At 43.0% G+C, this 13,656-nt stretch overlaps 1 protein-coding gene across 1 annotated transcript in view; it reads left to right on the top strand.

The window, feature by feature from the left end:
- The window catches only part of Nckap5 (NCK associated protein 5), an 806,966-nt gene that overhangs the window by 320,651 nt on the left and 472,659 nt on the right, over positions 1–13,656 (top strand). The gene's annotated exons all lie outside the window — the stretch shown is intronic.

Genomic DNA, 13,656 nt, shown 5'->3' with positions numbered 1-13,656 from the left:
GCAGGAAAACGGATACAACTGGGAATCATTATAATCCAGACGCAAAGACAAACACCATTTCCTTTTAAAGGCAGAACCCGTTTAAAGTTATGTGTGTATGTGTGTTGGTTTGTATCTGTGTATGTATGTTCCGAAACTGGAAAGGGAATCATGGGGTGGGAGGAGGAGAGATTACAATACAGGTAAATGCAATCCATGTGATAAGAAGTAGAGTCTCAGGAAGAAAGGGAAGGAACCAGCCAGAGTGAGGAGCAGGTGGCGGTGGGTGTGGCACAGTGTGGGAAAGAGAATGAATGAAAAATGGTGACCTGGTATGAAAACTCTGAAACTCTATTTCCCCAGTTTGTGGACCAAGGCTTCGTAAAGCATTTATAAATAAAATCTGGGGCTAGAGCAATAGCTCATATATTAAAGTACTTGCTATGCAAGCCTAAGGACCCGAGTTCAATCCCCAGAACCCATGTAAAATGCTAGTGCATGGCCATTATAGAAACTCTGGAGAGAGGAGACTTCCTGGAGCTGAGTTACAGGTAGTTATGAGTCACCAGGGTGTCTGCAAAAGGGGCAAGGGCCCTTTATGACTGAGCCATCTTTCCAGCCCTCACTTTGAATTTTGTTCCTTTTATCCATTTCTATCTCACTTGAGAACACAGACTGTTTGATTACTGCGACTGCATAGTAAGATTGAAAATCAGGTAGTGTAGGACTTGTGACTTTGTTGTTTCCTTGAGGTTCCCACAATTCCAAGTCCCTTTATTTCCTCCATAGTAGTGGATTCAGCTGGCCAATTTCCTGAAGAAATGTCCCGTGGTTTGCTCATAATTGTATTGAGTCCTTAGAGCAGTGTTTCTCAGCCTTCCTAACACTGGGGCACTTTAATACAGTTCCTCTTGTTGTGGTGACTCCCCAAGTATAGAATTATTTTTGTTGCTACTTCATAACTGTAATTTTGCTACTGTTATGAATCATAATGTAAATATCTGTGTTTTCTGATGGTCCTAGATACCCCTGTGAGAGAGTTGTTTGACCCCCATAGGGGTCATGACCCACAGGTTGAGAACCTCTCCTTTAGATGTTTGTGAGCAGGGGCAGCATCCATCTTAGGTATCGAGTCTTTTGATATTTTAGGCTCATCAGGTTTTAAAGAAAATATTGAGTTTTTTGTTTTTAGTGATTAGGCTGCGAGTTACTCACTACATATGTGCCCCAGGGTCTGATCCTGCTCATGAGCTATGGGCCTCTTTTGAGTTCACCTTCCATGATGTCCACAGTTCTGTGGACTTGGCTGTGTTTGAGCACAGGCCAGTGTAGGACTCTGACTCAGGTCTTAATAGCTTGGACCTCTCACTCCCTGGATGCCCTTGGATCAGACCTGAGCCCTTACATGCAGAGGCGAGCACAGGAGTCCCTGGCAGCATCATGGGGATGCTGTCTAGCTCTTCCTTCCCTGGAAGGCATCTGTGTATCCTCCCATGGAGCCTTCATCCTTTCTTAGTTCTCCTTTCAGAATCCAGAGCTTTCATTCCCATATCTTCTGAGACTTGGTAGGCAGAAGACGATGGGGAGCAGCAGGAGTTGGGCTCTCTCTCTCTCTCTCTCTGGAAAGGAAGCAAGTCTCTGCCAAAAACATTGTTTTCAATTAGATAAAAGTGCATTCAATTCCTTTTACAATATCATATTTGCTGACCCTGCCCTTTGTTGCTCAGTGGGGTGTAAATGGAGCTATACAGCCTTAAATGAGTGATCCAGTTCAAGTTCAGGGTAACTGTTTTCTGACGGTATCCATCAGAGCTAATGCTGGTGCTAGGCTCACTGGCTTGGGAGGCTGTTTTGTGTCATACACTTTTTCCTGGGGAGATACAACAGAACACAACACAGACACACACATGGACACACACACAGACAGAGAGAGAGAGAGAGAGAGGGAGAGAGAGAGAGTGTGTGTGTGTGTGTGTGTGTGTGTGTGTGAGAGAGAGAGAGAGAGAGAGAGAGAGAGAGAGAGAGAGAGAGAGAGAGAGAGAGAGAAGGAGAGATCGCCTACTTACCATAGACAGGGAATCCACTACTATGGATACCACCAAAATCCAATTTGGTGAACTAATAAGCATTATGGGATGTCTTACAGGAATATGGGTGAGGGGTCACTACAAGAGTATTAAGTGACTCAAAGACAGCTGCATCACCAAAGCTTATCCTTAGCAGAGGTAATAACACACACAAGCTGGGAACCTAGAGTACACCGTACAGCTTGTGGGCAGCTCAGCAGGTTAGAGAGCATGCTTTCTTGGTGAATCAGTTGGCCTAAGATCAGCAGCTTGGTTGATCTCAGAGGCTTCTTTGCAGGCTGGCTTGTCTGAGAATGACTCTGAGCATCTTTATAGATTACCCTTGGAAGGAAGAGCCTAGTGAATCTGATCAGTTTCAGGAACTTCCTGAAGCTATTTTGTGTTGTTTCCTTGTATCTTAAGGAACTTTCCTGGGGGATGGATCAATCTGGGAGGAAACTACTATACAATGGGCACAGACAGTTCACTGACATTCTTTTAACCTGAGTATATATTGGGAACACAGGTGTGTGTGTGTGTGTGTGTGTGCGCGTGCGCGCACGCGTGCATGTGTGTGTATATATACACCCATACATAAATTAGTGACCCCACCAATTGCAGTCATGGAGGTTACTCTGCCTTTTTGTTGCTTGTTTCCTTGACCATGAGATGCTTTGGAGTTGATGCTTCTCACTCATTCGTATGTGCTTTGTGATGCTGAGCTTTGGTGTGATAGTCATTTACGGTAGTTTGAAGAACTGTTTTCCTAGATTTTCTTCTATATTTCCTCTATGGTTTAAAATGTATTGTGGGGTGTGTGTGTGTGTGTGTGTGTGTGTGTGTGTGTGTGTGTGTGTATGTATGTATGTATGTATGTCAGAAGATAATTTGCAGGAATCAGTCTGTCCTTCCATAATGTGAATCCTAGAGATTGACCTCAGGTTGTCAAACTTGGCAGCAAGCTCCTTTACCCACTGAGATATATTACTGGCTCCTTCAGTCATTTCAAGACTCCCATTTAGGTGTTCAGTATAATTTGCATTGACTAGCTTTAAATTTTCATTTATTTATTTTTTTGTGTGTGTGTTCGAAGCACGTGTGTGCCGTGGAATGCTTGTAGAAATTGAGTACAAGAGTACAATTGAATTGTGTGGAGTTCGTTCTCTCATTCACCATATAGGCTCCAGGGTTAGCATTCAAGTCGTCAGGGTTTATGCAAGTGTTTCTGCCTACTGAATCAGATCCCCAGCCCCTTGACTCATTTTCTCCCATTAGCGTCTTTCCTGCTTGGAGAACTTTGTTTATATAATCTTTTAAGATAATTCTATTAGCAATACATCCTTTTTTAAATCAGTCCTCCTTTCCCTGATGCTCTTGCTTTCCTCTTCATCACTGAGGGATATTATAAGTAGATAGATGAGTCTGGGCCAATAGTTTTGGATGTTGTACTTTCCCCAGTACATGTAAAGAACACCTTCTACAGGAAGGTGTGCATGTGAGGAGTCTGGGTGAGGAGTCTTGGATGAAAAGCTATTTGAGGGCTATTTCAGTTCATAAATCTGTAGGTTTGTGGGGTTTGCTTTCCTTAATTGAACATGATTATTATTATTATTTATTTCTTCACCCTTCCACCTCTCTTATCTTTGAAGAGCTCTGGCACAAGGCAAGGAAGTCTCTTTGTCTTGATTTTCTGTGTCACCAAGGTTTTGTTCAGTTGTTGTCCTCTGTCAGTTTTTCTCTGTGTTCATACTGTATACTTTTCCTTTAATTAAAACAATCATTCTTTACTTGTAGTCTGTAACCCTGTGTGTCTCTGTGTCTGAGTATATATGCACATGCCTACCGGTGCCTACAGCAGCCAGAAGAGTGTTTTACTTCCCATGGATGGGAGTTACAGATGGTTATATGCTATATGTAGGTACAGAGAGTGGGCCAGATTCCTCTGGAAGAGCAGCAGGTACTCCAGACAGCTGAGTCATGTGCACATTTTCTATTACCTTATCGTGTAGTTCACCCATCCTTGCTGCTTCTTCTGTCCTGCTCACCAACCTGTGCCTTGGCCTCTTTGTTTCAGGCAGTGAATTTTTCACTATTATATTTACACTTCATTCCTCTTTATATCTTAATTTATGTGTTCAGGCTTTCTTTCCTCATTAATAGGGATTTAGGTTGAATTACAAACCTAACTGTTCATGGGAGTGTTTGTGTCGTGACTATTTTACAACCCCTTTTTCCTGGCAATCCTAACATTTGTTCTTTTAGTTATTGCCTATCAAATTTCCTCACTCAGTTTCAGGAGTTGGTAGCTGTGTGATGAGAGACTTCTTGGCTCCATGGACACCAGGATGTTTGTGTATGATGTTAGTAGACCCTGATTTCAAGGTTTTGCTTTCCTGGTGTCTGTTGAGAGTGTCACCAGGAAGTAGGTCTGCCAGCTTTTGGCAACCAGCTTAGATGTTCCAGAAGTTTCCATGACACAGCAGGGAGATGTTTCTCATAGTTGCTGTACAAGATTGGACATTGTCTCTCTACAGGTCTTCCAGTGGCCCACTCTGGATGGGAAGGAAGCGTGATGCCTTGTTACTGTTGCCTAAGTGGCTTCTAATGACATGGGTGGTGAGGAGCCTCATAACCCTAAAGCAATGGCAAAAGCTCACCTCCTCACCGGAACTGTCTTGTGCACCCTATGGATGAGGCAGTAGTTCTCCACTGCTAGTATAGACTTCCTGTGTGTGTCTGTGTGTGTGTGTGTGTGTGTGTGTGCGTGTTTTGGGGTACACCTTTGTATGTGTAGGCAGGCGAGAGAATACTGTTGGCTTTCATTCCTCAGCCATTGTCCTTATCTCTACATCAAGCTCAGCAAGTAGACTATGGTGGGCTGGCTGGTCACGAAGCCCCAGGGATCTACCTGCATGCATGCCAGGATGCTCTTGTAGAGAGTCAGTGGTCAGCTTGTAGGGGTTGGTTCTTCCTTCCACCATGTACATCTTGGCTATCAGACTCACGTGTTGCCAGGCTGGAACTGTAAGTGCCTTCAATCACCGAGCCAGCTCCTAAGCTTATTAAGAATACATTTATTTTATTGTTGTGTCTGTATGTGTGTAATGTTTGTGGGTGCCTGTGCATGTATGCATGTTCATGTACAGGTGTACAGATGAGTGAAGGAATATGTAGAGGCCAAAAGAAGGTTTCACAGATCCCCTGGAGCTGGACTTAGTTGTACTGCCTAATGTGGATGACGGGAATCAAACTTGGGTCCTCGGAAAGAGCCACATGTGCTCACAGCCACTGTGCCATCTGCTCAGCCCTTGTGGTCTTTTTGGACACCACACTCATGGCTCATGTTTTTGTTTGGGGTGTCTCATAGCACCCTCTCAAGCAAGGAAATCTTGAGTGCAAATGACCTAACATCCAAGTACAGACTTGAGAGGTAAACCCCCATTCCCTTACAGACTTGCAGTGTGAAAGCAGACAGAAGAGTAAGACCCGTGGAGATGGGATGCAATGTCAGAAAGGAGTTTTACTGTTTTGTTTTCAGTCTGGCTGGCACTGGTTTAGATGCACATTCCAGGAGCACCTGTGTGGTTCAAGAGCTTGATATGAGGCTGGGGGAAGCCACAATGAATGGCCTGGGCAGCGTGTTTTGACAATCCCGCATACATCTATCTTCGCAGTTTGATTTGGTTGTTTTCAGCATCAAAGATGTGATTCAATCCCCGTTCTCTGGCACACAGTTAGTTTCTTCATTTTCTTTCCCGCTTTGCCATGGCAATGAACCCTGCAGGGTCTGAATCATTATGCGCCCTACCAAATGTTGTGTCTGTGGGGGTGCAGAGTGCTGGCTCCTAGCAGAGGCCTCTTATGTCACATGTATAGAAGAAAAAAGTCCCCTGTGTCATTCAAATTCTTAGGGTGTTCTTTCTGTGGATTCCCAAGCTGAAATCATCTGTTCCCTGAATTGTTTACTTGAAAACTATCATAAATTCTGAGGAGCTGTATTAGTAGTGGCACATTTTCTTGTCCTGTTTTTAAAATTATGGATTTCTCAACTGCTCCCGTGATAGATTTGTTCTGGGGCGTTGTAGTACCACATTTTCATCTTGAGGAGCTAATTATGCAACATTACTTATACAGGCTTAAGTGTAATTACATCTAGCATGTAGATTTCCAAACCCCAATGTAGGGGTGGAGGCTTGAGTATGAATGCAGTGAATGAACAAAGAGACTTTTACTAGAAAGAGAGCTGTTGTAAAGACCTACTTTCCCATTTAAGATAGGCATAGTTTATGTGCTTTAAAAGATTTTGTTAATGTAGATTCATTCATTCATTCATGCTTGTTTTTATGCACACTTAGATGTGACAGAAATGCAAAACCACCTAAAGGCAAAGCCATGGTTCTTTTGTTTCTCAGGTGTTTTCTAACAAAAGGCTTCAAGAGGAACAAAATGACTGCCACGTGGGAACGTTTAAAACTTCGTTGTCCCGCAGTTCTAGAGCGAAGTCAGAAGTACAAGTGCAGTCCTCTGTGAAAGGGCCCTGAATAGCAGTCTTTCCAGAGAAACACAGCCTGTGTGTATGCAAACATGAATGCAAGTTTGCTTAATAGAAGGCACCAGCAATTTCATAGGTTATTCTATTCTATTAATGTTCAGCACGTTAAAAAAAATGGTTCCATCTGCTACTTTCTTTTCCCAACAAAAGAGGGGCAAAAAAGGGAATCGTTTTGATCAATGTCCTTGTAATTCTTGGGCCTGGTATAAGATAAATCATAGTGTTTGGGCTCTTCATTGATTGGGGTTAAAATGATTCACTGTGGGCTTCCTGGTGACTTGGAGTTTACTTGCTGGGCGCCCAGTACTTTGATTTGGCTGATTACCTGCTGTGGCTTAAGTGACGCACGATAATTATTGGTACTTCCTGGTCACAGAGGCCTATTCCACACCTGCACCCTTTTGTTGGGAGCCCAACAGGGATGCTGAATATGAGGGCCCCGTGAATAGACACCCTCTCTGAGTAGTCCTCCGACACCAGATTGATTTATGGATGTATCAGGCTCTTTGTTAGCATGTGAACCCCTAATTAATTTAAAGCCCTCTGTAGAGAAATTAAACCCTTGGTTAAGATTTCTAACGGACTCAGATGGCACTGATAAAAGGGAAGTGAATCATATGAATGGATTCACCATGGTCACTGGTGTCTGTCCTTCACAATGAAGCCTGGTGTGTGGATTTGAGAGCACAGCCTCCAATAAAGAATGGGCTGTCAAAGAGCCATCCTACTGTGGCTCCTAACCCAATTAGGCTTGTTATTCGGGTTCTAGCTTCCCATCTGCGGAGTGAGAGAGGGAGTCAGAGGCAGGCATGGAGCAGAAGAGAGAGGATGAGGGTAAGAGGAGAGTCTTCATAAACCTCCAGTTAAATATTCCCTCCATCCAATCATACCTGCTCGAGAAGATGCTTCAGCATCAGGAAAGTGTGCATGTGTGTATGCATGTGTATATAAGCTGTGTGTGTGTGTAAGAGGAGAGTCTTCATAAACCTCCAGTTAAATATTCCCTCCATCCAATCATACCTGCTCGAGAAGATGCTTCAGCATCAGGAAAGTGTGCATATGTGTATACATGTGTATGTAAGCTCTCTGTGTGTGTGTGTGTGTGTGTGTGTGTGTGTGTGTTTATGTAAAAGTGAACATCAGGTCTCTTCCTTAATTGCTCCCCACCTAACTGTTTGAGACTGGGCATCTCACTGAACCTGGAGCTCACAGGTTTGGCTAGCATGGCTGGCTAGTAAACCCTGAGAGTCTACGTGTCCCTGCCCCCTCCAACCTTACCCAGGGGCGAGCATTGTGGATGAGGATGCCATGTCTGCCTTGTTGTACTGCTGCTGTGGATCCAGAACTTTCTTAACTGAGCCATCTTCCTGGCCCCATCTCCAAGAATCCTGTTACTTCAAATTCTGTCATTAACAAAATGTAAATACAGTAGAGGTACTCGAATGCAAGAAAGAAACCACTCAAGCCTTAGAAGAAAACAAACACGAGCTCTTCTTTAATGATAATACAGAAACTTTGTGTTCACGATTGAAAAACAATTCACTGTTAGGTGACATATGTCATGTGAAAGATAAACACAGAGCAAAATGATAATCTCCCTAATGAAGAGGTTGATGGGGGAAACCATCTTAGAAATTGGAGATTGGGGGCTGTGCAGATAACTCAGGTTATAGGTCCTTGTGGCAAAGGTAGAAGACCAGATTTTAGTCTCCAGGACCCACATTGTAACAAACAAAAACCAAACAAACAAAAAAACAAAACAAAACAAAACAAAACAAAAACAAAAAAAAAAAACCCAAAAACATGTCTGGTGACATGCACCAGCATTGTGGAGGCCAGAAAGAGGATTACTATTATTCCTAGGGTTTGCTGTCCTGGCAGTCTTAATGCAGGAGTCTTAGCACAACAAGATAACCTATACTAGAATAAGGTACATAGTGTTACTGAGGAATGACACCTGAGGTTGTCCTCTGGCTTACACACACACACACACACACACACACACACACACACACACACACACACACGCACAGAGAGAGAGAGAGAAACACACAGACATACACAAAGACAAGTACACACACACACACACAGTGGGGGTCAGACATAGGAAGGGAGGGAGGGAGAGGGGAACAGTCAGAAAATAAATAGAAAACCCAAATAGTCTAAAATGGTAGAGGTGAGTACAGAAAATGCACAGCAATGATAAAGAACACACCCTGAGAACAGGAGCAAATAGCCAAACTCCATCATTATTTTAGACCCCCTGAATAAATGACACCAGGGTACCGTATCTTTCCTATCAACTAGTGAAAACCAGATAGTGTCACAAAACCTTTTGTCACACAGTCTTCTAGCAAGGTTATGGGGAAACAGACATGCTGTGTACATCCGTGTAGTTCTTCAGGGGATTTCCTATCACCCAACAAGACCACCCATGTACTTGCCTCAGGTTTCAGCCACCCTGTATCTAGAAAACTCCTGGACAGTGCACCTGGGATAATATGATGTGCACATACATAGGCTGTTGTTTGTTGTGGGGTTTTAAAATGTGTTTTTATATTCATCTGCTGTTAAAGTGTGTTTGTGGAGAGGCACACATGCCATAACATGCTTGTGAAGGTCAGAGGGTCACTTGTGGGAGTGTCTTCTTCCAACATGGATGTTGAGGGACTCCTTTTAAGTTGCTTTAGCATTATTTCTGTTAAAATGTCACCATGCTGACGTGAACATAGCATTCCCATGACATGCCCATGTTGGAAAAAGAATCTGGTGGCCTGAGTGAGTCCTATGGATGCAACACTTCCAAATCTGTTCCCTTTCCTCTGACATGAACATAGCATTCCCATGACATGCCCATGTTGGAAAAAGAATCTGGTGGCCTGAGTGAGTCCTATGGATGCAACACTTCCAAATCTGTTCCCTTCCCTCTAGTTCCCTCACAGTCACAGTGCTTCACAGTGCTTCTTTACATAAAACAATAGATTCTTAATTACTTTCTATGGCTGTGATAAAATACCCCAATAGAGGCAACTGAAAGAAGACAGGGTTTATTTGGGCTCACAGTTCCAAAGGTAATCAGTCCATCACGGTGGGGAAGGTGTGACTGCAGGATCAGGAAGCTGGCTAGCCACCCTGTCCCCACAAGTAGGAAGTAGAGAGTGAGCAGAAAGTAGAAGCTGACTATAAAGTCTCAAAAACCACCCCTGTGATCCACCTTCCTCCTGAGTTTCTACAACCTCCCCAGCAGGGCCACCAGCTGGGGACCAAGTGTCTAAACATGAGCCTATGTGGGAAAGTTCTTATTTAAACCACACCAAATAGAAAATGCCATCACTCCCTTCCTTGGCAATGTCCCACCCCAGCTTCCTGCCATCCCCAATCCAGAGTTCATCAAATCCACAGAGTCCTCAGAAATGAACTATCAGAACTTTGGGTCTCTTTTGATTGAGCTGGTATGGAGATCCAGCCCTCCACCCTCCTGGACTTGAACCACTGAATAGTAGGACAGTATAATAAATATATGTTCAATCTGGGCACGTAACTGACACGATTTGTAATGCGGAAGCAACTGAGATTGTTCAGGAGTAAAAGTAATTCAGCAGTCAGTGGAGTGTTTGTTAATGGACAGACTGTTCTGTCTGGAATGCTAAGGTTCTTTGGATTATTTGTTCTGCAGGAACCATTTCTTAGGTATCTCTGGCCTCTAAGCTACTAGAATTGACAAGAAGTAGCATGCATGTATGACCCTGATACATTAGTTTATGTTTAGCTGTTGTTCAAGCATAGATATTAGACACCATCCTTACGGTTGGGTACAGGTTTTGTGTATAACAAACAGTTATATAGTTGATGCTCAACTCTTCATGGTGAAAGTATCTTCACTGTCCAAACCCTCCCAAGGACTTGTAGACATGTGGGGGGAACATTATGTTATATTTTGAGATTTTATATGTGTGTGTGCGTGTGTGTGTGTGTGTGTGTTGTGGGGAGATTGCATGTACACATATATGCTCTGTCCAAAGAAACCAGGAGTGGCCATTGAATCTCCTGGATCTGGAGTGAGAAGAGATTTTGAGCCACTTGACCTGGGTGCTGGGGACTAAACTCAGGTCCTCTGTAAGAGCAGTATGCACTCTTAAACCACTGAGCCATCTCTCCAGCCCAAAGTCCTTTTATTATTAGAGAGATGACCTTGTGAAAAGTGACAATGTTAAAAAAGCATTTTGTCACAGAGGACTTAAATTCCCAATAGAAATGTCTTCAAATAATATTCCATACCAGTGTTTGTTTCTCTCCTTATATCCACTGAGATGCCTAATAGTGAGAATTCCTCTTAAGAAGTCCAGTGATCAAAAGTCTACATCTTGTCACTTAATGATGAAGTTATTTTAAGGGCTGTTTTCTTTTTTAAAGATAGCCCTTTGGGGATTCCCTTGTTAATTCCCATCTCTCTATTCCCATGCAGGATTTCTGCCTTTCTTTCTATTGTTTCTGCATTTTTGTCTTTTTATTTTGTCATTTAGTTTTGACGGGGATTTGTTTTGATTGACTGTTGTCTGATCACTTGCTTTTTATTATCGGAGCTGAGAGAGCAAGAGGCTGAGGCTAGGGTTGGCCTGCCCACAAGATTTCAGTATTGATTTAGGCTTTCCACCAGAAGAGGGCGCCACACTCATTAAAATAGCATCCATAATCCAAGTTGGAGTTCTTCATTTCCTTAGCAGGTTCCAGATGGGATGTGTGTAACCTCAAGCTCCCATTTAACCTCAGGAAAAGACCCAATACCTGTCTTTTGGTGGGAGGAGGCTGCCTTAGGAACTAACACCACAGGCCAATGGTCTAAGTACACTCAACTCTGGAATGATACGTTTTAATGCTGTTCTCTGTGTCAATAACCACACCACCATCACCACCAATTATAAAATTGTTTGCCTCCTCTCCAAAGTCCGTATCTCTACTCAGTTGGGGATTATGTCTGTTCAGCACTAGAAGGACTGGGCCTTTAATTAAGCATGTAATAGCCTTTAATTTATTATTCCACAAAAACAATTGTGTCCTTTTATGGGACTGATGCCATGGCATGAAAAACAGCATGTTTCCTCCCTTCCTACTGTAATTTGAAGATGTCTTCAACAGCATCCTGCCTCACGATGCTCTCTTCATCTCTCCATGCACCTACTCGGGTGCCTAGAACTGCAATGGAAAACATCGATTCATTTGGATAATTACACATAGCTTTCAGAGTCTTAAAACTATAAATACCTTCCTGTCTAGTAACGTGTTGATCTGTCAGCAGTTATTTAGGTATTCATCCCCGATTTACTTATGAGGCTGAACACTTTTGTCATCAGAGTTACCCACAGAAAAGATGGTTGCCCTTTCAAAGAGGATTGGGGACAGCTTGTTCTAGTAGTGTACCTGGAAAGACGTGTCTGCATGTGAAAGGCTCAGAAGGGTATCTCAGTGCCAAGAAGCATAAATAGAGTAGACGGTCATGGTGCACCTGGAGCTCAGTGGCAGAGGGTATCCCCATCAGTCCTGAGGGCTAGGTTCAATTCCTGGACCTGCTTCAAAGGAAAAAGAGAAAGTGACCTTAACAAAAGCAGGAATAATGTTTCAAAAGGAACATAGATGCTTCCCCAAGTTTTACCCAATTGCACCAATGCTATTCTTTCCCCCTCTATCCCCTCAGTGCAAAAATATATGCCTGGTGCTGAGTAAGGACAAACACACCAGGGGTGATGTTGCAGCCAGCAGGTAAAGTGCCTCTTAACAGCAGCCATCCCACAGTCCTTTGGGGACCCATGGTGACCACAGTCACAATACAGTCTGGGTAATGGTGACAGGGGCTGATATTTGTGGAGCTACTTTTCTGCCTAAGCTCTTTCCAATGACTCAGGGGGAAGCTGTTATTATTATTAATTCTTTGTTGTGCTCATTCAGGCAAGTTAAATAACTTGCCTGGTCTCCCATCTAGGAAGATACAGAGCTAGTGTGTGAACTCCAGCTGCCCCTGAAATCCAAAGAGTCCAGCCACCATGCCACACTGCTTAGGAAAAGCTCTGAGTGAGGAAATGTTGTTTTCCCTTTAAAATTACGTTTCCTTCTCATTTTCAAGAGGATTGCTTTTGATGAGTCACTGAGAATTACAGAATATAGCCTGCCTGTGACAAAGTATGTTAAAATATATCACACGAGATACATATTATTTTAATGTTCATATTAGTATGTGTTAAAAATGAGTTAAAGATAACATTTCATATACAGATGTAATGGATTTTGATGTTTCCCCATTACCCTCTCCTGCCCCCCTTCTGCTCCCCCTGACCTCTTCCTAATTTGTCCCCATTCTATTTTGATGTCTTTTTATTTTAATGACCTAAGGGTTTTAATCTGGGTTGCTTGTAGCAGCATAGGCGAGGGTTTGTTTACAGGAGTGTAATGCGGAACCCTGGGCTAAGGGTGTCACTCAGAAGTAAAACCCTTGCTTTCCATTCTCAAGGCTCTAGCTGTAATCCCTAGTAGTGGCATCCTAGCCAGCAGGAAAGAAAGAAAGAAAGAAAGAAAAAAAGGCAAGTGAGATCTTAACAAAGACAGGAATGTTCCAAACAGATGCAAGTGGCTCTTTACTTCGAGAACCTTGCTTATCACTTTATAAACAGCCCCCAAGTCTCATATTGAAGCCTTATGCATAGACCTTTAACATATAACCATACCTTGCTGTTCTGTTTCCTTCAGTGATTTTTCTGGTTTCAAGGTCAGGCTGAGAACTGTAGGAAAACCTTCTGGTGTTTCTATAGCTCCCTAGCTTCAAGTCTGCTGGGACACCGATCTGTTCACTGGCCATTGTTGTCTATGATGCCTTGATTGGGGCTGAGCCAATTCCTTCAAGATACATTGAGAAGTCCATTATTTATTGGGAAACAATCTATCTTATTTGCTTTGAAAGTTCCATTTAAAGAACTTCCATTTAAAGAACAGTCATATATAAATAACATTAACTTTATGGTTATAGAAATAACCTTAAAGAAAATGCACTGTGTGTATGTGAGTGTGTGT

The sequence above is a fragment of the Phodopus roborovskii genome, unplaced genomic scaffold, assembly GCF_943737965.1.
Source record: "Phodopus roborovskii unplaced genomic scaffold, PHOROB, whole genome shotgun sequence".
Lineage (NCBI taxonomy): Eukaryota > Metazoa > Chordata > Mammalia > Rodentia > Cricetidae > Phodopus > Phodopus roborovskii.
The sequence above is the reverse complement of the archived record's forward strand: the minus strand, read 5'-3'. Positions and strand labels throughout refer to the sequence as shown.